This window comes from Polypterus senegalus, chromosome 5 (genome assembly GCF_016835505.1).
Source record: "Polypterus senegalus isolate Bchr_013 chromosome 5, ASM1683550v1, whole genome shotgun sequence".
Classification (NCBI taxonomy): domain Eukaryota; kingdom Metazoa; phylum Chordata; class Cladistia; order Polypteriformes; family Polypteridae; genus Polypterus; species Polypterus senegalus.
The window spans coordinates 191436931-191463088 of NC_053158.1; the positions used below are offsets into that span (position 1 = coordinate 191436931).

The 26158-nt window shown below is 41.6% G+C and overlaps 2 long non-coding RNA genes across 4 annotated transcripts in view; one reads left to right on the plus strand and one right to left on the minus strand.

The window, feature by feature from the left end:
• Window positions 1-26158, plus strand: part of LOC120529751 — a 62691-nt gene that overhangs the window by 29549 nt on the left and 6984 nt on the right. The window contains exons 3-4 of one of the 3 annotated variants that reach the window (XR_005633802.1): window positions 20747-20875; window positions 22594-22873. This is a non-coding gene — a long non-coding RNA (uncharacterized LOC120529751). Of the gene's footprint in view, window positions 1-20746; window positions 20876-22046; window positions 22435-22593; window positions 22874-26158 lie in introns of those variants that run through there. The other 2 variants (XR_005633800.1, XR_005633801.1) reach the window with 2 other exon arrangements.
• Window positions 8145-9326, minus strand: LOC120529750. Its single transcript, XR_005633798.1, has 3 exons — window positions 8952-9326; window positions 8606-8760; window positions 8145-8320 (listed from the first exon to the last, which is right to left on the minus strand). It is a non-coding gene; the product is annotated as an uncharacterized LOC120529750 (long non-coding RNA).

Sequence of the window (26158 nt, forward strand, 5' to 3'; positions counted from 1 at the left end):
GAGATACTGAATTTGGGACTTTCATTAGTTGTCAGTTATAATCCTCAAAATTAAAAGAAATAAACATTTGAAATACATGTCTGTGTGTAATGAATGAATCTAATATACAAGTTTCACTTTTTGAATGGAATTACTGAAATAAATCAACTTTGTCATGATATTCTAATTTTATGACCAGCACCTGTACAGGTTGAAACAGGAACAGCACAGTTATCTATTATATCGGGATCTGCCACTCTCCTATAAACAGGCACAGCAGTCAGGCAGGAATGTAACCAGGCTAGTGGCCAAGTGATCCTGTGCCCTGCATTTACAATGTTCCTTGCATCACCCATCGAGATCTTTTCTGTTTGCTTCGGTGAGCTGTGAGCTCACCTGCTGTTGCCCCGACAACAGATAAACAGTCTTCCACAGACGCGGTCATCGCACTCGGGGATGCTGTTCAGCAAGTTGCCCAGTTGGGGGAGATCCTAAGAGAGTTTACAAAGCTTCACATTTTCTTGAATGAGTGCCGCACTAATAGGAATGTTTCTTGAACGAGCATCACTGAACCACATAAAAATGGCTTTTTTGACATGTTCAAATGCAGCAGTTCGTATACGTTTTGCAACCCGAGATTTTTCTTCTTTTTTTTTGCTCGGTCTTTCAAGAAAGTTGACAGTGTCGATGGTGAAATTCCGAATTTACTGGCAACATCTTTTTTCTTTTTGCCACAGTCGACAGTTGCAAAAATGTCAAGTTTTTTTTTTTTCTAATACGAGCTGTTGTGTCTGCTGTTTCTATAGGAGGGTGACAATGAGTTAAATTCCAATGGATGGTTTTCAAATGTTGACGAGCAATAAGCAAAAGGTATCACTGAAAACCACCGAAAACAAAAACAGCAAAAAAAACAGTACAAGGAAAGTTAGAAGAAATACATTTTTTTACAAGGTTTCTGTTTGGGGATCGTTGTGCACAACTGAGCTGCGGCCACAGAACTAACTGCTCTGTGGATGATTGATTCACTCATTTCAAGGTCACTTCATTGTAATGAAAGTATCTGCTGAATATACTTCATCATAACGAGATTTCTACAGACTCATGTCATATGGGGAAACTGTCAGGATGCTGATATATACTTTCATCTTGGTGTCTATTGAGAGCTGCTTGTTGTCAACAACAATAACAACATTTATTTCTATAGCACATTATCATACAAATAATGTAACTCAAAGTGCTTTACATGATGAAGAAAGAAAAAAGAGACAAAGTAAGAATTAAAATCAGAGAACACTAATTAACATAGAATAATAGTAAGGTCCGATGGCCAAGGAGGACATAAAAAGCAAAAAAAAAAAACTCCAGACGGCTGGAGAAAAAATAAAATCTGTAGGGGTTCAGAGGCCACGAGACCACCCAGCCCCCTTTAGGCATTCTACCTAACATAAATGACATCAGTCAGTCCTCATTGTATTCTGGGTTCTCATGGCAGAACTTGATGATGACGGTCATGTGGACTTCTGGCCTTTAATCCATCAATGTAGGGACATCAAAGTGCTTTGATTAGGTGGTGGTGGTGAAAAAGAACAGAAGAGCGAGTACAAGTTAGTCCCATATTTTCTTCAGTCTGCTCATGGTGGAGGATGCCTGGCTAATGCATGTCTTGATCTCAGCTGTAGTGTTGTTGTCTGAGGTAAGTGGGCTGCCAACATAAGTGAACTCTTGGATGTTGTTCACGTGATTGCCATTGGTGTGTAGGGAGGAACCTGAAGTGTTTATTTCCATCAATTTTGTTAATTATTATTTATACTGTGCATATTTATATTTAAAATACTAAAGTCCAGGTGTCTGTCACGCAATTACTCGCCAACTACAGGAGCTACATTATTAATATTGGTCTTAATCGAAAACTTAGGAACTGATTTGTTCTGCTAATTAAAAAAAAAATTCAGGTAGTGGCAAGCTGGGCACATTGACTTCTACTCATGTGTTTATAACAGCAAAATGATCGCAAAACCAAGTGGCATGCTGGGAAGAAAAAGAAGACCTGCAGCATCTGCTGAGCATCAAGCAAATTGCAGTAGCTATTTATGTGAAGAGCAACAATGTCAGTAAATGTGCCCACCATGGACAAGTCTGAATGAGCCTGCTCTGCATCCACAGGACATCTCAAGTAAGTTAATATGATGGTCTAATTGGAAATGCCAACATGCCCTGCCAGGCCTTTCATACGTAGAATATATCCACAGACCACCAAACTCTACTTACTGTTGCTATGTCTTATAGTTATGCTATTGTCCAAATGGCTGACAGATATCCTAACAGACAGGAGAACTTCTCAAACGCTTGGAGCCAAGTGTCTGGAATGCTCTACGTGTGTCTTCTCTTGCTGAGATCATCCATCCATCCATCCATTATCCAACCCACTATACCCTAACTACAGGGTCACAGGGGTCTGCTGGAGCCAATCCCAGCCAACACAGGGTGCAAGGCAGGAAACAAACCCTGGGCGGGGTGCCAGCCCACCACAGGGTGAGATCTTACAAATGAATCATTAAGCTTCTGTGACCTCGTGCTACTGAGCTCCCGAACGGATAGCAGCAATTTGACCTTTCTGTTCTGTCTCTGTGTCAAGTCTTTTGTTCGGTTTCTTTTTACTTTTCCCCGTATTTCCACAGATATTTTATGTATTTTACTAATAAATCCGTAGAAATGGGACACTGTAACCCTGGATGCTTAAAATGGACGAACTGGAGGAAATTAAGGGCAGGCCTTTACGAAAAAAAAAAAAAAATACGAATGGCCGTAGCATTTTCAGCGGCGCTATTCCCTTATGAACTTTCTAACAAGTTATCCCCAGACCCCTGTTCTCGTTCGAGAATCACTTCTGGCCACTCCAGACTTGATCAATGGGCGAAACTGCAACGGCCCAAACCTAGATGAGTGTGACCCCCTGTCTGGTTGTGAAGGGCTGTGCAGAATAAATGAATCAATGATGGAAATAGCAGTGCAGAAAAAGAGAAGACAGAAAAAACGAATGGGTCTAAGATTCAAATGAACCTCCTCATCCTCCTAATAATGAAGGGCAGACATGGAGAAGCCAAATTTAGCAGATAGGAAATGAAAAAGCTGCCTTCGGAATGGACGCCGCTGGAATGATTGAGGTGAGTGGACAGAGTGAGACACATGGTGTGTTTATAAAAGATGGGAGCGCGAGATACGATCAGGCAGAAGAGCCGATGGCATCTTCGTGTCCCCCTCGGTGGCCGGTGGGGTCTGTGCTGTGTGCAAATCAGGATTCATAAACTGCAAGGTCCTTTAGTTACTGGGGGGGGGATATGTTCATTAATGAAAAGGTTACTTTAGGTTTTTTATTTTTTATATTCTAGCCACAGGCCTATCCAAGGTAAAAAAAGTAGAAATTCTGCTGCAGTAAAGCTAAGCAATGACCTGATTGTGGTGGTCTCCAGAGAAACAAACCCACACTTTAATGTAGAAAACAACATCAGCAATGCTTATATCGTGACACGTGAATCTCTGCCTTGCATCCAAAAGACGAGGCTGAGTATAAGGACTTCGGAAAAATTGGCTTTATTTAGTTATTTATTGTAGTGGGATCTACCAGTCTACAGTCGTGGCCAAAAGTTTGGAGCAGGACCCAAGTGTTGGTCTTCACAAAGTGTGCTGCTTTGGTGTTTTTAGATCTTTTTGTCAGATGTTTCTATGGTATACTGAAGTAGAATTACAAGCATTTAATTAAGCTTTTATTGACAATGACATGAAGTTTATGCAAAGAGTCAATATTTGTAGTGCTGGCCCTTCTTTCTTTTTCAAGACCTCTGCAAATCGCCCTGGCATGCTGTCAGTCAACTTCTGGGCCAAATCCTGACTGATGGCAGCCCATTCTTGTATAATCAATGCTTGGAGTTTGTCAGAATTTGGGGGTTTTTGTTTGCCCACCCGCCTTTTGAAGATTAACCACAAGTTCTCAATGGGGAGTGTCCTGGCCATGGACCCCAAATGTTGATGTTTTGTTCCCTGAGCCACTTACTTCTCACTGTTGCCTTATGGCCTGGTGCTCCATCATGCTGGACTGTTCATTGTTGGTCACCAAACTGTTCTTGGATGGTTGTTAGAAGTTGCTCTCAGAGGATGTTTAAGTTCCATTCTTTATCCCCTAAGAACTCTCCCCTTGCGTTGCTGGAAGGCTTTTGTAGTCAGTCTGTAATCCACCATTGAATGATTGTAAAACTCTTTCATTTCCTAAAACTAAATCCAACCTGTAGTGCATGCAATCCCACTTCTAACACAAATCAAGTCATTCACTAAATATGAATATGTACAGGGTGAGTCAAAATTATGTTAACATCTGCATGGTGGAAACAATTTATTCACAAACATGTGCAAGATGATTTACAGGAATAGCTCAACCTGTTCGCCATCACGTTCAACACGCAAGAACCAACGAGCAACAGTAGCAGTTAAAGCCTGAATACACATTTCGCAGGGAATAGATGATATCACAGTCCGTATTCTGTCCTTCACGTCATTGATATCACGAACTTCCCTGATGAAGAGGTGTATCCGTGAGAATTAACAGATTTGTTGTTTGCTGAAAGTGAAATCCCGCGAGACAAGAGCTTATGAAAAGAGATTTGGGAAAGTCCTGCCCACATCTAAAACATTTACAGCCACACACACGGTTCAGTCATTTCTCATTTGTGTGAATGCTATTGTCAGACACAGTTTGTGTAGAGAGAAGAAACGATATTCACTCACGGACAGTTATACATCGCGTTGTCACGATTTAATCCCAAACACGGAATCAATATTCAGTGCGATATTGATGAGAAGGTAAAAGAGATCGAATATAAGGACACATAGGTGATATGATAGAAGTATGTAGATATTGTATGGCTTTAAACTTTAAGTCGGAGACTTGTAGATCGTTTAATTCGAGTTGCCATCAGAGATAAGTAGCGTTTCTTCACAATGAAGAGGCGTATCTGCGAGAATTAAAAGATTTGTTTTTTGTTGAAAGTGAAATCCACAAACACTACAGGCAAAATATCCAAATCTACAATAATCTGTTTGCATTCACATCATCCAACCCACTATATCCTAACTACAGGGTCACGGGGGTGTGCTGGAGCCAGTCCTGGCCAACACTGGGTGCAAGGCAGGAAACAAACCCCGGGCAGGGTGCCAGCCCACCTCAGGGCACACACACCCACTAGGAACAATTTAGAATTGTGAATACACCTCACCTGCACGTCTTTGGACTGTGGGAGGAAACCCACGCAGACACGGGGAGAACATGCAAACTCCACGCAGGGAAGACCTGGGAAGCGATCCTAAGTCTCCTTACTGCGAGGCAGCAGCGCTACCACTGCGCCACCGTGCCCGGTTTGCCAAAGTTTTCCCTGAAAGTCCACTGTTTCCACCCTGGCTGGGCTTCAAAGTCTCTTTTGTCCATCTTTGTGACATTTATCTGTGTTGATGCTACTTTTGTTTATTATCTGCATTGTTGCCAATACCTGTGTTGTGTTCCCTTATGCATTGGGGTTGGTACCCCAAGAGATGGGACCCCCTGCCAATCAATCATCACTAGGCCCACCGTTTCTTACGCCACCGCTAGGGAGACACAGAGGGAGACAGAGGACTGTAAAGGAGTATAATTTAATGTTAGGGAGGTAAAGTGGTGCAGTGGTTAGCACTGGTGCTTCTCAGATCAGGTCACATGTTTGGCCACAATATTCGGCCCAGCACAGTTGGCGACCGCTTCCCAGGCTCGCAGGAACACTTAAAAGACCACCGTGTCATTAAAACCTGTTCAGCTTCTCCTTCCCCAATGCCTTCAATGCATTTTGCAGAAAAACCCAAACATTTTCTGTGACAGACTCAAGGCAAAGTGAATTTAGCGGGGCTCACTCATTACTCATTATATCTAAAACTAATTAATATTGACCTGCTCTGTATGATGTCACCTCCAGTAGTTTTTGTTAGCTTAGTTTTTCTTCAGTAGTCAACAGTTCCACTATAAACATCTTTACGTGAATTTGCTGCTGCTTTGTGGGTCACACTGCTGGGATTGAACCCTCAGCAATCTGCTGCTGGATTAGACAGCTAAGAAGTCGGCTTGTAGATGGACAGAGAGGGAAAATGGATGGATAGATCCCATTATATTTAACATTGAATGGAGTTCCTAGAAACCATTACAAAATAAAAGCGGTCGAGATTGTCCTTCCGTCCCGTGAGTGCTACGCAGGCGTGGAGTTTCACACATGCCCCGTCCATTTTGCAATGCATGCTGGGATTTGTAGTTTTGTTTTTCCAGGTAAAAGAGGATTTTCTACTCCAGACTGTGCGATATCTTCTTCTTCTTTCTTACTATATAAAAGCGGTCCGGATTGTCCTTCTGTCCCGTGAGTGGAAAGCGTAGCGGTATTCCGCTTATCACAGACTTACTACTTGCAGCTTGCGGTACAAAGCGACATGATGTGAGCAGAGTTCTGGTGCTCCCATCGCTCCCTTGCTTTTGTGCTCGATGCGCTGGAAAAATAGACAAAATGATGTCTCTGGAAATAATTAATGTTGATGAAGTACAAATGCCTCACCGCGTAGTAAATATCAGGGGGGTTCAAAAGGGCGACCTCAATATAGAAAAAAAGTTTAAATTTCATCACAAAAATAACAGAAACTATGAGTATTAAAGTAATACCACTCAAATGCAATATAACCAAATGAATGAGTTTGTATAAAATATCAAATTGATCTACATATTGAATTGCCTTAAGAAGTGGTCAACCTAAAAGTCGGTCGCCTTAAAAGGTGGGTCAGCCTAATTACAAAATAATAAGCTCTCATTTATTGATTCTTTCACTCTTTCATGGCTTTACTCATTCATTCATAAACTTTCTATAAAAAAGGTCTGAATTCCTTCACATCCATTTCTTCTTCACTGGTAGATCCCACTACTCTGCACATCAAGGACGAGCGTTTTTACTTTGTGTTGTTTTGGGCATGGTGGCACAGTGGGCAGCGCTGCTGCCTCGCAGTTGGGAGACCTGGGTTCGCTTCCCAGGTCCTCCCTGCATGGAGTTTGCATGTTCTTCCCGTGTCTGCGTGGGTTTCCTCCCACAATCCAAAGACATGTGGGTTAGGTGGATTGGTGATCCTAAATTGTCCCTAGTGTGTGCCCTGCGGTGGGCTGGTGCCCTGCCTGGGGTTTGTTTCCTGCCTTGCGCCCTGTATTGGCTAGGATTGGCTCCAGCAGACCCCAGTGACCCTGTAATTAGGATATAGCGGGTTGGATAATGGATGGATGTTTTGGGCATTGCTCACATGAAATCCTTTTAATCCTCCTATCATCCCAACTTTTGATTTCAAAATGCCGATGGCCAGACTCATAGCCTGATAAAAAAATAAAGGTCACACTGCAGACACCAGTTCTTACAGACAAATGAATGATTGAAGGGTGACCTGAAGAGGCAGACAGGCTTGTGCAGGCAAATCTTGTTACCGGCGTGGCCTTTGAATTCTTGAAGGCGGACAGAATTGGCTTGGCATTTCTTTTGTTCTGTTAGGAATAGCTGGTGGAGGTACTTGGCAATCATACCAAAGCACCCCTGCGTGAGCAACGCAACAGCGTAACTAGACTTTGGTCGATGTCAATTAATTCATAGTGCACATTTAAAATAACATCAGCAGTGTTGTAGCCAAAGTCAGGTCAGGTTGGGGAGCAGGCACTGGTACAGCATCCACCACGAAACAGCTTGGGAGCTTAGTTGGCAACCCCCTAGGCAGACACTCATTCTTGTCCCACCCAGCTGCAGCCAGGTGTTACATGGGCATCTGTGGTAATCTGCCTACCTTAGGGTTGCCAGATTAGAAAATTAGAAATACGGGACAGTCTTAAAATCTCTCTCTATATTACTATATATATATATATATAAATTTATACACACCCAGACCAATATAGAGACATAAGTTAAAAACAAAGCAAGGATTTTAATGGTTTATGAGGAAAAACAAAAGTAAAATTTGAAAATTATTTAAGCTAAAAATAAATTCTGTAAAAGTGAAATCATTTGAAAATATTTATCTAATACAGACAACAGAGAAATATTATTATTATTTAATACAACAAGTACTAAGAACACACTTTGTCGACAGTCACTGTATGTTGCAATGCTGATCCTGAACTGCACAGCAGCGCGGCTGGAGGGCAAAACGGTCAGAGTGTCGCCGTCCTCAGCCAACCATAGCAACTGAACAAGGCGCAGAGAGGCAGCAAACACTCGTGTCCTCGTTACATTTGGGTTATTTTCATCATGAGAATCTGAGAAAAGAAAGTATAATTATTTATAAAGTTACAACTAAGTACCGTAAGAAGGTAGTAAAAATATATTTATATTACGAAATTTGAAAATAAACTAAATACGGGACATTTGGGTGTCCCTGAAAGGTTAGTACGGGACAGGGGACGAAATGATCAAATATGGGACATGTCCTGTATACTGTATAAGGGACGTCTGGCAACCCTAGGCATTACCACTTTAAAGAAGAAAGTCCTTAGAATAGGGTAAAGTGAGCTTTTTTTCAAAATAATTGTTAAAGCACTTACCTGTTTAAGTCATTAAGAGTCGGGTGCGCTTTCGCGGTCATTTTAACTTTGTCTTCGGCAGGTTCACGCGGGTCGGGCGCGCCTCCAGGTCAGGTCTGCTGGAAGATGCTGCGCATACCCCGTCATAAAGGTGAGCGTCCCTTTTCTCCTGCCGTCTGCAAAGAGAGGTGTGAAGCGTTTTAAGGATAGAACGTGCATGCATGCATTAGTGTGAGTAGGGAATACCCAAAGAAACGAAACTTAATTTTTGTAGTGCGTATCGGCTCTTCCGAAGGAGCGCGTCAGTTTGCGCTCGTCCTCGCTTGATCGCGCGCACGCGAGGCCGCTAGCCCAATGTATTACATACCTTGCAAAGGATGAGAGGAGCACCTGTGCAGAAAACACCTGAGCCACTCACCATTGGTTAAAGGGAGCAACATGTCGCGTGATTGGATAAAAAATTATGTCCAGACTATCAGAGGCACTTCCTGCCTTGTAGGGTTGTCTTTAGACGCGATGCTGTCGTTTGCGTGGTTGGTAAAGCGTGTTTCATTTAGTTTACCAAACAGCGGCTCGTGCCTCATTTTGTAAATGCCTTATATATATTATATAGGCTATATCTCTTTTGATGGACGTGTTTATATTTATATAGATGTTGGTGCACTTTGTTCTTGTATATACAATACACTTTTTTTTTCTGGTAAATATTTTTTGCATTCTTTGGACTTTGTTATACGGAAGCCGAGAGTGGACGTGCAATATCGTTATTTTTTAAAATTGTCTCCTCGAGATAAGACTAATTTTACCAATAAACAAAGTTCGTTTTCTCGAGACAACGGAATAATTTTATCGAGATGTCGAGAAAACGAAACTTAACTTTTGCTCCTGGCATCAGGCACGCTTAGATTGCGACGCATATACAGCTGAAGCCTTTCTAACCATCTTCTTAAATGACGGACATTAACCTTATTATTTTCTAAACTATGGCATACACATATTTCAGCTGCGTCAGCCCATAATTGAACCAAAATGTGACGCGCTGATCAATACAGTTCTGCTCTTCTGCTATTTCAAACAGGACGTGGCTTCAATAAGCTAAACATTAAACGTTAGATACAATTATTGCATAATTTCGAGAAAACACGAACTTTTGTTTTATCGAGATCTTGATAAAATTATTCCGTTACCGAGAAAACAATAAAAAAAAAAACAATAGTGCACGTCCCCTCTCGGCTTCCGTAGTGTTATGTTTTTAGTTTCTTCCTGAACTCTTTTTCTTCGTTTAGGAAGTCTACCAATTTTTGTGTATATACATTTTTGTCTTTAATTTTCATTTTTGGGGACTGGTAACTTGACTGTATATATTGCTTACTATTTTTGATTGGGACATTATTTTTGTTGTTTTGTTGCACCTGTAAATTAACCCACTCTTGGTTTGGAAATACCATCATTTTGTGTTTGCATCTCCATGTCTGACATCTCACAAATCTGATCCCGCTCGGGCCTGCACTACAGGACGCCCACTGTGTGGTCTGGTGCTAACGTTTTCACTACATGGGGTGTCACACCATCCCCTTGCTCTGGTCCAGCCGCTGGGGTCCTTAAAAATACTGTAAGCCAAATCACCCTCGGGGGAATCGTGCCACATGGCTGTAGTGCCGTAACTGACGTTCCCTCACAATGCAGGTAATGTGCATCATTTGGGACTCTGTGAGCAACACAAAGTCAAACCAGTGGGACACAAGGATTCTCCGAAGAGGCACAGTGCTGAAGGAGTCCAGTCTTCATCTCAGGTCACTGGATAGTGTCCATGTCTCACAAGACAGGAAGCACCAGGACTCTAAACAGTTAGACCGTCGTCCTTTTGTAGAGATATCGGGAGCGCCACACACCCCTTTCCAGTGACCTCATGACTCTTCATGCTCTCCCAATCCGTCTACTGACTTCATAGGAAGAGTCACCAGATTCATTGTACTGCACGTTGTGTCTTCACTGCTGGATTAAGCTTGTTATCCTCCTTGTTGTGTAGCGCAGATCGTGTAGTGATGGTGACAGCCACCAAAAGTATAAAATGTTGATCATTTGAATCACCAGCTCTGTGGGTGTTGGCTGTTAGTTAGTCAGAATAGTAGGAGCTCAGGAGTGGGGGTGTGGCCAGGAATACATTTTAGGGTGGGCCTGTTTTGCGGGTGGGTTGGCGCACCGAAGGGAGGGCCCTATTTTGTGGGACTTCAAATATACCCAGAAGTACTTCCACTGTCCCAGTTTCGAGACACCAGAAGTAATTGAGGGTCTGCAATAAAAGAAGCCACACTGCCTTGTCCAGGTGAGTCGGAGCCCCTCACCTCAGAGGAATAGCAGTGCAGTGCAGAGAAGAGAGGGGAAGAATACTTATTGTCTTTGGAAGGTATTGCTTTATAATAAAACACTTTGCTTTGCACCTGGGACTTGTTTTGTGTATTCATGGTTGGCGTTTGAGGATCTGTGGCGCACCCTGTTGTTCACAACAGATTCATCGTACGTTGTGTCTTCACTGCTGGATTAAGCTTGTTGTGTTCCTCATTGTGTAGTGCCGATCGGGTAGTGATGGCGAAACCCCCAAAAGTATAATTTGCTCATTTAGACAAGCCAGATTCACTTTGGACTGATGAGACAAAAATTGAGTTATTTGGTTATAACAAAAAGCACTTTGCATGGCGGAAGAAGATCACCGCATTCCAAGAGAAACACCTGCCACCTACTTTCAAATTTGGTGGAGGTCCCATCATGCTGTGTGGCTGTATAGTTAGTTCAGGGACTGGGGCCCTTGTTAAAGTCGAGGGTCGGAGGAATTCAACTTAATATCAACAAATTCTTCAGGATAATGTTCAAGCATCAGTTACAAAGTTGAAGTTACGCAGGGGTTGGATATTCCAACAAGACAATGACACAAAACACAGTTCGAAATCTACAAAGGCATTCATAAAGAGAGAGAAGTACAATGTTCTGGAATGGCCGTCACAGTCCCCTGGCTTGAATATCATTGAAAATCTATGGGATGATTTAAAGCAGACTGACCATGCTCAGCAGCCATCAAATTTAACTAATTTAATTTAAATTTAAATTTAATTTAATTTTATCTAATTTAACTGGAGAGATTTTGTATGGAAGAATAGTCAAAAATACCTCCATCCAGAATCCAGACACTCATCTAAGGCTATAGGAGGCGTCTAGAGGCTCAAAGGAGCAAAAGGAGGCTCAACTAAGTATTGATGTCATATCTCTGTTGAGGTGCCCACATTTATACACCTGTCTAATTTTGTGATGATGCATATTGTAGATTTTCTGTTAATCCAATAAACTTAATGTCACTGCTGAAATCCTACTGTTTCCATAAGGCATGTCACATATTAAAAGGAAGTTGCTACTTTGAAAGCTCAGTCAATGAGAAACAAAAATCCAAAGAATTAAGAGGGCTTCCCAAACTTTTTCATATGACTGTATCTGAATATGTTAACCTATTTAAATAGAAAATTAAAATGACGTATAGAGAAAAATGAAGAGAAATTTTGCATAGATTTATTCATAAATAAAGAAACAACAATAATTTTCACATATAATTATTTATAAACATCAACTAGACAAGAATATATTATAGACACACTGATAAGCTGCGTTCTAATTTTTAGTTTCATATAATTACGCTGCGAAAACCAGAACCAGTGTAGTGTACAAGTAATAGGTGGGGATGTTTTCTGCGCAGAGCAAGAACGCATTCGGATTGATATATGACTAATTTACAATTTATACTTTCATTATCTTTCTAGACATTATTATCGTGTAATGTTTCTGTTTATTTTTGTTATTGCCTCAACTACTGTGTCTGATGCCGTCACAGAAGGACAGTCTGAAAATAATTTTTTAAACATTTCTGGATAATAATCAGGGAATTTAACTTTTTTCATTCATGCGTGATATTTTTCCAAACGCTGCTGCTTACACACGAATTGTACTGAGCCTTATGGCCAATAATGCCCCCCCTAAAAATGTGTCACCCGCCCGCCCCTAAGTACACCACTGGATCACGGAAAGCTAAAGAATACAAATGCGTCTTCAGTCTCGTTTTAAACAGTTCAATTGAAGGAGACTCCTTAATGTCATTAGGTGAAGAATTCCACAGACGAGGTGCGGCAGCTGCACAAGTCCTGTCTCCCTTAGTTTTACACTTAGTACTAGGTACCACAAGAAACAGCTGACCAGTAGATCTCAGCTCTGTGGATGGCTGGTGTAGAGCACACAATTCATATAAACAGGCGGCAGCATACCCGTGTAGTGATTTAAAAACATTAACTAACAGGCAGCCAGTGTAAGGAGGCTAAAATTGACGGTACAGAGGCGAAGTTTCTTGTTGCAACCAAAAAAAAGCAGCAGCATTCTGAACCAATTGGAACCTGTGTGTTGGGGATTTACTGATCCCAGAATACAACGAGTTGCAGTAGGCGGAGAAAAGATAAAAGTATAAGTAACATTCTCACGATGCACAAAATATGAAAAAAGGCTCAACCTGGACCAAAAGATGAGGCTGGAAAAAACAACTCTTGAGTACAGTGGTATACGAGGGGGTACCCAAAAATAACTGGAATTGGGGAAAAAAATTGTTGTAATAATTTTTACTTATTGAAACTTTAGTCTTCTTCAAAGTGCTCACCATGTGAATGAATGCACTCGTCCCAACGGTTTTCCCCACTGGTGGAAATGCTGAAGAGGAACATTGTCCGATGCTGCAGTGATTTTTCTTTGACTTCCTCCACGGTACAAAAATGCTTTCCTTTGAGATCTTTTTTCATAGAAACATTTGCATGGAGTAAAAGTAGGGAAGGCGGTAAGAACTCCAAGACACACAAGTCAATGTAGAAATCTCTTCAATAGTTCGATGACAATCTTCGTAAATATACATTGCGAACTTTTTCAAGATTTTTGTCATTCCTAATTGTGGAAGGTCGGCCACATCTTGGTTGGTCTTCAAGTGACATTTCCCCTCATTTGAAACATGAAAACCACTCGTAGACCTGTGGTTTACGTAAAGCTTCCTCTTTAAGAGCAATTTCAAGCGTCACTACAGTTTCAGTAGCTGTTTTCCCTCAGAGAAAACCAAATTAAATACAGACTTGCTGATCTTCATGATCACCCATCACAAAAATTGCAGAACGTGTTTAATAAGCACCAAGGAAAACCGACAAAGAATGCCGTATGAACAATACAGAGCAACGAAACTGGGCAGACTGACAGAGAGTACTGTAAGTGTGCTAAACCTAGCAGTGAAATTCACAACTAAGTCGAGATTGTGTGCCAGGTACAGATTCTGGTTATTTTTGGGTAATCCCTCGTATTTTGTGCAGAGCCTAATATAGTGAAGGCCGGTATGCCAGTTAGTCAGGTAATGGCAGTAGGTAGGTTTTCAAGAATATGCCTCTTTAACAGTGAACTGCAAGGTTTAGAGAGTGGCATAGCATAAGTAGCGTAGCATAATACAATACAATACAATTTATTTTTGTACGGCCCAAAATCACACAAGAAGTGCCGCAAAGGGCTTTAACAGGCCCTGCCTCTTGACAGCCCCAAGCCTTGACTCTCTAAGAAGACAGGGAAAAACTCCCAAAAAAACCCTAGTAGGGAAAAAATGGAAGAAACTACAGGAAAGGCATTTCAAAGAGAGACCCCTTTCCAGGTAGGTTGGGCATGCAGTGGGTGTCAAAAAAGGGGAGTCAATACAATAAAGTACAATACACAGAAAAAAACACGAGTAATCCTCAATATAATAGAAATATTACATGTACAGAGTAGAATTCAACAGCAGGTGATGATATCACGTAATACGATTCTGATTTGTTCAGAGTCCTGGAGACCTCAGCCATCAAGCTGCCTCCCCCCTATTGGCCATTCCAAGCTGAGGTTAGCCAATCCAATGAGAAGACCCTTCTACTCAATGATTCCTGGAATACTCCATCAGAGATGACTTTACCTTAGGCAGGCAAAACAACTTGGCAGGTGGGCCGTGGCACCAAGTGCCACATTTGAGTACTGAGAAAAGAAACAGAATAGGTGAGGGTTAGTAACAAATTCTAACAATCATGTTACTTATGTTTTAGTGCTAATGACTAACAACAGAGATGCAGTCTGTACAGTTAATCAGCAGCTCTAGTCAGGGTGTGCTAAACTGAAGTAGTGAGTCTTTTAAAGGCTGAGACTGAAGGGGCATCTTTTATGGAAGCAGGAAGACCATTTCACAGTTTAGGGGCCCTGTAACTAAAAGCTCGACCTCCCACTGTTATTTTATTAATCCTTGGAATCCTAAGCAGACCGGCATCTTGAGATCTTAATGTGAGCTCTGGTTCATAAGTCATGATAAGTTCAGACAAGTAAGCCGGACCTTGGCCATTTATTGCTTTATATGTTAAAAGGAGGATTTTGAAATCTGCCCCAAACTTAACCGGGAGCCAATGTAAGGATTTAAGAACTGGAGTTATGTGTTTGTATTTTCTTGTTCTTGTAATAATTTTTGCAATAGCATTTTGGATTAACTGGAAGCTGAATAAAGAACAATTTGAACATCCAGTGAACACCGCATTGCAGTAATCAACTGCAAGAACTGCAAGATTTCGAAAATAGCGAAGCATAATAGCCATGTGTATAACGTTATTTAGGCAAGCAGGGCTATAGTGATAGATATTGTGGTGGATGGCCAGGGTCCTTACTTGGCCTGGATGCTTTTATACTGGAAAGACTGGGGTAGAGAATATGCACTGGGCATTACCTCCAATGTAGTGCTAAATGGCAGCTCCCTTGGCTTGCTACAGCACAACGGATTCCCACAGGGCTCCATGGGAGTTGGAATTCGGTGGGTGCCGCCAGGGGTGTCACAGGGGCTGCAGAGCCTGACCCAAATGTGGTTTCAGACTATGCTAACGGACCACTGGAAGTTCTCACCGGTGCAGGATAAAAGGAGCCAGCTGCCACTGCTCCAGAAGTCAGAGTTGGAGGGGAGAGGGAGATAGAGGTGCTGAAGAGAGAAAAAGAGAGACGGAAGAAAAGCCAAAGTGCTGTTGTCCCATTGTGCTTGGTGCTTTTGTACTGTGTGCCAGTGGGAAACGTTTGGGAAGAGTTTCCCACAGCTCAGTAAAAGCTTGTCTTGTGCTGGACTTGTGCCTTCGGGACTTCTTGTGTCAGGTTTGGGGAGCCGGTTTGCCCCTTGCAGGCCACAATATTTTTCCATAAGATGCCTGTTTGGCAGCGGACTGCAAGATTTCGAGAGTTGGGTAGCATAACTGTAGTGTAGCTTAACAGCCTATGTGTTGGCCAGCAGGGTTATGGCGGTAGATAGGACTTTGAGACTATGCCACTTTTAACAGTGGACTGCAAGATTTAGAAAGTAGAGTAGCGTAACAGTAGCATAACGTAACAACCACGTGTAGACTGTGTGATGGAACCCCAGGCGTCAACGGCCCAAACCCCCAACACGTACACACACAGAGTCCTGGGTTCAAACAAAAGATGGTTTATTCAACCTTTTTCCTTCCACAATACTGCATAGCAGCACCAAAGCACAGGTTTCTCTCTTCACAATACGCAATAATCTCCATAGTACTCTCACTACTGCAATGCCATCCTCCAGTTGAGTGTTGCCTTCCTTCCTCCCAGCTCCGACTCGCCTGGCCAGGGAGTGCAATCCCTTTTATTAAGGACCAGGAGTACTTCCGGTGCCTGGGCCACTGCACTTCCGGGTCATCTGAAAGTCCTTGTCTCCCTGCAGCGCCCTCTTGTGGCACTCAATGACTGGGAAATGTAGCCCAACAGAGCAGCCCTGCTGGCTTTCCACTGAGCAGTGATATCTGGTGCTGCTGCCATCTAGCGTGGTGGGGAAGTAAAAAGACCCCCAGTGACATATTTCCTTTCGAGTGGGCTCTCCGTCCATCCCTTCTGGGTCTGATCCCTTTCTGTTCCCTGGCCGGGATGCCTATCTGCCTGTTAGGAGTCTCCTGTCCGGGTAAGGAACTATCCATTCTTCTGGCTGGGATGTCCGTCCAGCCCATGTGGCATCTACAAGTGTTATTCAGGCCAGCTGGGTTATGGTGGTAGATGATTTGGCCGTTCGGGTATAAACCGTTAGGCGGCTGACCTGCTGGGATCAAAGGGTTAAGGTTCACACGTAACTTTTTTTTGTTTATTGCTATTTCGTAATGCAATAAAAAATAAACGGATATGCAAAGTGCCGTCCGAAGAGATGGTCTTATCGCCTTGTTGCCTCGTCCCACATGCCAGGCCCGGTTGTGACAAATTCTCAGGGTTAAAATGCAGTTAGATACATTAGTGATTACAAACCGAACACATAAAGACACTTAGGAGTTTGAAACATAAATGGTGGCCAGCAATATCTGTCCATTGGGTCATTGCTGACAGCGGAGGAGAGGAAAACAAAAACTCAATCGGCAGCCCAGATATAAACCTCCGGGGGGTCCGTGTTTAATTATAACCTAAAATCAAAGTGAGCCCGCCATGGTGGTATTCAGCGTGTGTTTAAAAATAAGAGATGGTATCGGAGTGGCAGAGCACTTGACTCCTGTTTTTCGGCCTAGGAAGGCTTTTTATTTATTTATTTATTTCGTTTTTTTTTTATTGGGGAAGCGTATTTTCGCTTCTCTTTGTCAATTGATCTTTTTAAAACTATGTTGTGAAATAAGAATAAAAGACCATTTTATCTCCAGTGGGCTTATTAACACCTGCTTCCTCGATGTCGTCTTTACGACCCGATTGCCTCCCCTAATACCTTGGCAGAAAATCGGTGGGACTTAATGTTCGTTAAATACTACTCATTTTAGGAAGTCATTAATATTCAAAAGACAACTTAAAACCAACAGGCTGAAAAGGCCCAGTGTTAACCTCAGGCCTGGCAGGCGTCCAGCCTTAATTGCAGCATTTGTTAAAGTTAATCTAAAAAAACTGAAAATTACCATGAAAAGAGAAAGCCATCTTTTCACCTCGCAATAAAGCTAGCAAATGGTGGCCTTTATTTTCCTGGGAAAATGACACAGTTTATGTTGCCTGCAGGGTAAAGAAAAAAAAAAACACAGCAAAAATAAATTTTTACTACTCACGCTGCGTATCTTCTGAAAGGTCATGATGTTCTAGTGGCTGAAATTAAAATCGGGAATAATATTTGTGAAAAGAACGCTGACCCGTCAGTGTCGTTTAGCTGCTGCTGGCGTGCGAGGACTTTGCGCCCGCTAATTGCCAGGTTTTAATGACTCAGTTTTGTGGCTATTATCTGTTATGTAAAAAAAAACGAATTACTGAAGTGGATTTATTAGGAACTGCGGTGGACTCGCACTCCATCGAGGGATCGTTCTCGCCGGCTAACCCTGAAATGGATTCAGTGAGTTTGATAATTGTGATAATTGTTGGACGGCCTTGACTGGGCCAGTAACCATCTGGAGATCGATCATTTTATATCTTATCTCTCTATTATATAAAGAAATCCTGCGACGAGATGAGACTTTTTGGAAGATTTTTACAAGTCACGTGAGACGAGACTTTGGCCATGAGATTTTTTCAAGTCCCGCCCTCCTCTCAACCCTATTCAACAACATACACGGTCCTCTCACCTCTCATTCGTGTGAATGCTTTTGACAGACACAGTTCCTGCTCTCTCAGCTCTTATAAATTTTAACATTTTCCTCACTTTAAGTTCTCAATTAAAGAAGACATATTAGGTCTAAATCTTATTAAAGAATTTCATCACTAAGTTTTATCAACAGAAGAAATGAATACCGAGAAATGATGAAGTCAAATGAATTAACGCAAACATTTGTAATCGGTTACATGGCAAATTTATTACATGCATTGTAATAGAAAGAAAATTCGACAGCCAGTCAGAAAGTTTTGGTGAACCACCCCGTATAATGTCCAATGGACAGGTCCAAATACATAACATAAAGGTTCAACCAAGAATTTGACAAAATAACATTGAAAATAGTGGGGTATTTATACAGAAAATCAAAATGGCTACAGGAAATTAAAGGGGGGAAGTGACATCTTGGCTCCGACTTGTTCGTGACGTCATCGAGGAGGGACGGAAAGACTAGTTGGCCATTTTGGCTGCGCGATATGGCTGTTTATTTTTCGTCTTTGTTTCTGCGAAAAAAGAGAGAGAGAGGTTAGTACCCTTTTGGAGTCCTTCGTCTCGCGACAGTCTACTCACCGTGGGTTTTGTCGACTGTCTCTGAAGCACGCATGCATCACAGCGTATCAATAGACTATGCTGAAACAGTTGGTGGTGATCATGCGGAAGATGAAAACATCAACTTACAATATCCCGAAGAATATCTATAACCGTTAACACCGTATGGTCTGCCTCCACACAATATACTGTTGAAAGAAGGATGTTTCCAAGAAAGGTAATGTAGTACATCTTCAGGGGATAACATTAGACACCAAAGAAGATCTTGATATTCCATTCGTATTAAAACGTTAACAGTTTCCCATTAGAATAGCTTTTGCAAAGACAATTAACAAATCTCAGAGACAAACATTTGAAAAAGTTTCTTAGAGAGAAAGATGTAAAATTCTCTCACAGACTGTTAAACGTTGCGTTGTCACGATGTCACTCCAAACACGGAATCAAAATTCAATGCGATATTGACGAAAATTTAATTCAGCAAATTTTTTTTTACTGAAGTATAAGTTTAAAAAATGTTTGCATGTTAATTTCAAAGCCAAACAGAACAAAATCGTGTAATGCAATGAAAAACTCGAACGCCACATGAAACATAATTTACTTTCAAATTATTACGTTTTACTATGTTTTAATATGATTAATTATTCACTGTAATGTAAAATAGTTAGTTCTATTATGCATATGTAACAATTCCCATGAAAATAACAACCTGTTTAAATTGTACATCCGCATCCCCATACGCGAGCGGCAGAACCGTAAAGAGGCGTAGTGGCAGGCCGGGGGGTTGGCGAACAAAGTGAGCAGGGGGCAAAGCATAAAGAAAATGATCTGAGAGGAATAGCGGTCTATCCCATAAGCTAATTCCTTTCTAATTTAAAGTTTACATAAGTAGAAGAAATCTTAGAGTTCTTTATGAACAAGACTGTCAAACTAAATCATTTATAACCCCAACACTGGCTTCATTGCAATGGCTTCCTGCTATGATCTGATGTTGAATGTAATATGAAAAAACAACTATAATGTCACGCATGTGATTGAGAGGACCTCCTCACTGGCTCAGTTGAGGTACGGAGTCCTGTGTGCAGTTTTAGTCTCCAGGCTACCAAATGGACATAACAGCACTGGAAAAAGTCCAGAGAAGAGCAACTGGGCTGATTGTACGGCTACAGGGGATGAGTTGTGAGGAAAGATTCAAAGAGCTGAGCTGAGAAGATTAACTCTTTGAGGGCTGAATATTTTTGCAGGCAACTCACTTTTCTGAAAAGCACACAAAGCCACCTTCTTTTATAGTTCTCTGTGTTGCAACCTATCATGAATGTGGACCCCCAAGTACTTGTAACAGTGCACATCCACTCCTTGAACAGTGACTGGACACAGAGGGGCTCTTTGGTGCGATTGATTTTGCTGATGTCAAGTTGCAGACAATTCACAACATTCTCCCCTTGGCTCCTCTCCTTTGTCTCATCCCTCCTTATCAATACAACCCCCATAAGTGCAGAATCACCTGAGAATTTCTGCAAGTGACCTGACCTGCTGTTATGTTTATAGTCCGAGGTGTACTGGTTGAACAGAAGCTGCTGAGGACTTTCCACCTGAAACTACCAGAAAATAAGCAATGCTGGAATGTTTTTAATGGTAGTCTAGGCGGACTTCAGTTAATAGTGGAACAGAAGGGACTTTCCATGTCACAAGTGAAAGATGGAAGTTTCTATCTTGGGATTTCCATAAAACGTGCGATACATTGATCAATGCACTGGAGTGTCCAAAGGGTGCAAAAAATTTAAGGAGGAAACACATTGGACGTGAGAGAGCTGTGTTTAGTGCTGAGTCTGTCCAAGAGCAACTAGTTAGGTCTAACAGGGCGGCAGCTTCACTGTCCTGTTTATTTGGGGCGCTGAGCTCTCCTTGGCTTATCATTTCATTAACAACATACCCTTTTGTTCAACACTCAGGTTCAAGGAACTATGGAAGAGCTCCTCCTACCTTCCACATCACCAGTAGCATCTGGGCAATTCCTACTGATCCACACCCGCTTCTGAGCTGATGAACAGAGTGTAAATGAAGACTGTAGTACCTATGAGGTCAGTCATGTACAGTGCTGTGAAAAAATATTAGCCCCTGTTACAAACTCCACAAAGAGCCATAGCAAGGTTTGGGTCAGCCACCCGTATATTTGGTTTCCTGGCTGCAAATTGCAAGTAAATGATAGCACTGATGTGCACAAACTGGAGTCCAAAACAGAATTGAGGGAATAAGGAAAAGACGGAGAATTTTAAAGGTCAGGGCAGGAAGTTACGTCAAAGGGGCCGGGATTGGAAAGGTCTTCAGCCCATAGGTTCAAGCCAGGACGTGACATCACAGGGGCCGGAGCCGGCAAGGCCGTCCTCTATAGGTCCGGACCTGGAAGTGATATCAACAGGGCCAGGTGGAACTTCTTGTGAATGGTCTGAAGGAAAGTGAGAAAAAGAGTTAGTTAGATTTTGCATGTTGGTCACACTTAAATTAGTGTATATTAGACAAAGATAACCCAAATAAACACAAAATGCAGTTTTTAAGTGATGATTTTATTTATTAAGGAAAAAAAAAACTTTCCAAACCAAAATGCCCCCCCATGTGAAATAGTAATTGCCCCCTTGTTAAATCATGAAGTAACTGTGGTTGCAGACCTGTAAGGGGTGAAATTCTTTGAGGTGTGTCAAGGCTTCTCCACGGTCCTGCTCCCAGTTCTTCAAGGAGTCCATCATCCTGCCGACTACGCCAATTGTGGTAAATAATCAAGCCTTGACACACAAAGAGGTTTTGGGGAAGCCTCCTGTATACTTGAAAATTGGCTGTAAAATTTAAAAAAGAGGTTGAGAAAATGGTCTCTACAGACCAGAGTCCAAAACAGAACTTCCCAGGTTAGTAAACATATTGGAATGGTAGGAAGGGGAGGGATGTTGGGACCAGAACCGGAAATGAGGTCATTGGGTTGCGACTTCTTGGAAGATGGAACCAGAAGTGACGTCTTCTGGGGTGGAACTGGGCGGAATTTCCCACATTTGCTCTGTGGGGAGATAAGAGAAAGGATTAATGCACTCTGCCACTCCCTGGTCTGATCAGGAATTGCCTTCTTTTGAGCCCTTTAGCTGCCTCCCGTACACACGTGTGTGACAAGATATACAGTATATATATATATATATATAGTCACACAATACAACAACCAGAGGGATTTGACGTTCAGCGCTAATGCCTCTCTCTCCTACCCTCCAGGAAAACGACTTACATTCCGAAGCGCCGTTCAAAATCCATTCAAGAAACAGTCGTCTTCCGGGTGCTGAAGATACGACTCCATTAAATGACTTCACTTCCGGCTCACTCCTGATGACCTCACTTCCGTCTTTATCCCATCTTATCACCTCTGGCTCACCATTTCAATGTCGTTGTCAATCATCCTTGTCATTTCCTGTCCGTCATATCTAAAACTCCCCTGTACGATTCAAACAATGTCTCATGGAAGTCTGTATTATTTCACAAGATTCTTCTCCACAAGACCCTCAGTATATGGGGCTGGGTCCCAAACCTTCATGTGTTTCTCTTGTATTTTCTCTGTCTTCACAATATTTTTAGATAAAATACACTACTGTGGCTGTCTATTTGTTCATCCAGGACTTTAAATCACCTGTAGCTTGCAAACCGTTTTTCCTATTGACTTGAAATTTGATACACATATACTACATGACGTCTACTATTCGCTTTCAGGGTGATGATTTACCTCCAAGGTTATTCCTCTTTATAGTTTTATTTTATTTCATTGTAGAATCAACCCTTGGCAGCAGCCAGCAGGGCGGCGCATGTGTACGGGCGTCATTATCATCCCTACCAACTTCGCCATCACTTCTCCTACCTCTTCATATCTTAAATCTTTCTTGAGGCAGATTGAAGACTTAAGTGCCAGCTTACGTGAAAAAATTAAGGAAAATGTACTAAGTAATTGCAACACAATCACGGACTTAATCATTAGGGTGGAGACAAGAAGGGCTGCTCAGAAAGCAGCAAGCACATCAACCTCTGAGCAAACGAATGATAAACGTACAGAGAAAGAAGAGGAAAACTTGGAATGAAAACTCAAGTCAAGCGTATTCACTGCACGTTATCATGCAGTACGCTGTTACTGTGTATATATCTATAAGATGATATATTGCAATAGATTTTCCCTTGAAATAAAAAGGATTGTCACAACAAAAAAGGCTTGGGGACTGTCCCAGTATAATGTCCGTAGGACAAGAAAATAAAATGCAAAGACTTTATTGCAGTGGTCAAAAGCATGTATAGCAGATGACAACTTATACATGAGAAAATGGCGTTTATATACAGAGGATAAAATGGAGACAGGAAGTGAGTTGGCAGGAGATGACGTCGAAGCTGTGACACGGATATGACATTATCAAAAGTGGACCGGGAGTGATGTCATCAAAATGAGTCAGTGGTAGCGTCATTTGGAAGCGCTGGAGGTATCGTCATTTGTAGGTGCTGGGAGTGCTTGGTGGCCATCTTGGAACCCGGAAGTAAGTGTTTACTTTTCTTTTTTTTTTGTCTGATGAGAAGAACGAGAGAGAAACGTTAGTACCGCATGTCAACCCTCCGTCTCGCGATGTTTCACTCACCTTTGGGCTTGTTGACTGCCTCCTAAGCGTACGTGTGTGACAATATATTTATAGTTCAGTAATGAATTAATGTACTGATATTATTGGATTCTATTTATATGAATCACTTTCTAATTTCTTCTTTTTTAGCGTTTTAACAAATCAGTACCTCTATGTGTCTTTATCTTGTACTTAGTAATTTGTATAATCTTAATATACCTAAATTTTCCCTGAGATCTTTTTTGTTGGATGGCTTTGATTAAACGAGATGACCAAGATGGCGAATCCTTTTTCTCGGCTCTGTATGTGTGTGTTAGTCGGGGACGCCACTGTTAGTGTTACTCAGACCAGGCCCGAGGAGAGGGGGTGCAGCCAGTACATCGCTCCGAGGCCTATGAAGCCCAACGCGTCCCATAATTTTTATTATAATTTGAACATTTATTTATTTAATTAATTTCATTTTTGTTGTATTTTTTAAAATTTTGCAAGTCTGCTTAGTTTCAAAATTAAAAAGGCACATGGATCACAGGGGACTTAGCAGTGGTCAACAGTTTACGACGTAAAAGACATTCATGAAGGCCGCCCTGGGAGAGAAGTCACGTGGTGTACAAGGGTATTCCCCGCTCGGTGGGAAATGACGAGGAGGAGGGGGTTCTGGGCGCAGTGAGAAAAAAGTCATCAGCCGGCAAACAAGTACGTCACGTAGTCGCCACGTTCTGAGACACAGAGAATTCGGGAAAGCGGACTAAGTGAACCGTTGTGAACAGTCGAGAGAAACTAAACAAGTGCCAAAGGAGCATAATACAAAGAAACATCACGAAACCCAAAACGTGTCGTTATCTCGAGAAGGAGACGTCCTTACAAATTAAGGCAAAGAATGGTGCGAGAACTTTCGCGTACAAGATTGCGAAGTGTTGAGTGAGCGCAAAGCAATAGAAGGCCTATACACAGAGGTGGGTAGAGTAGCCAAAAATTGTACTCAAGTAAGAGTAGCGCTACTTCAAAATAATATTACTCAAGTAGAAGTAAAAAGTAGTCATCCAAAAAATTACTCAAGTAAGAGTCAAAAAGTATTTGGTGAAAAGAGTACTCAAGTACTGAGCAACTGTTTGATCGTAATAAATGATTTCTTTTTTAGAAATGTAATAAGACATACAAAAATATAAAATAATGTGCAATTTCTGCTATTTCCAAATAACAAAATAAGAAATGAGTAAAAATAAATAACATCTTTACAAAATAAAGATGCACAAATAACACAAATTTCCAAATCTCAGTTTTTCACAACAAAGCTTTTGAAGCGAATACCTACAGTATGTAACATGGATGTTTGAACAGTGACGAGATCTCCTGTACACTGACAGTATAATACTGCATATTCACTTGCCGTCCATATAGCACAGCTGATAGAAAATAACATTAGAACAAGGCAGCTTGTGTACGTACAAGAAGTCTCAGTTTACCAGGACTGTCTGTGTATGTTTGATTAAAACGTGCATCTTCTTCATTCAGTGAAGTGATGGTTAAGCTTCAGCAGGGGTTCCTGCAGTGAAGCTGTGACCATTTAGCAGTGATCAGGAGCCCCGCATGACTAAAAAGTCTCTCACAGGCTGCAGACGCAAGAAGTTTGTGTGTGGTCATGTGACTGCATGGCTGCGTCTGATTAGTGAAACGGAGTCATGTGATTATTGTTGCTACGTCGGTTTGGTGAAAAGGAGTCATGTGATTATTGTTGCTATGTCTGATTGGTTAAACAAAGTCATGTGATTATTGTTGCTATGTCTGTTTGGTGAAACGGAGTCATGTGATTATTGTTGCTACGTCTGATTGGTTAAACGGAGTCATGTGATTATTGTTGCTACGTCTGTTTGGTGCAACGGAGTCATGTGATTATTGTTGCTACGTCTGTTTGGTGAAACAGTCATGCAGTAGATCCACTGGCGACTTCTCTCTGACTAAAATATAGCGTATATGATGTGTAAATGGAAAAAAGTAACGAGTCGAGTGTTGCCCAATGTAGCGGAGTAAGAGTAGCGTTTCTTCTTCACAAATGTACTCAAGTAAAAGTAAAAAGTATGGTGCAGTAAAACTACTCGTAGAAGTACAATTTTTTTAAAAAGTTACTCAAGTAAATGTAACTTGTTACTACCCACCTCTGCCTATGCATACTTATCTACATGTATCAATATAATCTACGATTGTTAGAAATAAATAATAATATACACACATACATTTTGTATAAGGGCCCACACACCTTTTTTGCACCAGGGCCCGGGTTTTCTCTCGGCGGCCCTGTCTCAGACTTCAGACCTTCTAAAATAGAAGTGATAGGTTATTACAGATATAAGCATCAAAAGCAACTCTTAATGTTTGCCATTTATTTATTAGTCACTGGTAATCCAGTGAAGCATTTTAATCAGACCCTCACAATATTCCATCTCTGATGGTTTCTGTTTTTAGCTCCTTAAATTAAAATTTACCTTAAGCATTTGAGATAAGAAAAAAAGATGAAAGAAAGAAAGCAAGCCCCCAGCAAGCAGAAGCTTATCTTTTTGTTCTTATTTTCTTTAATTGGATTAGCCGCCTAAACACAAGGAATTGGGAATTTTCCTTCAGATCAGTCGGCTCGCCTCACGTCAGCCTGTTTCTTAATCGAGGAGTTGCCTTTACGATGGCATCAAATGGGATGCTGGGAGAGAGAGAGATGAATCGGACACGAGAAACAGCCACCCATTTATT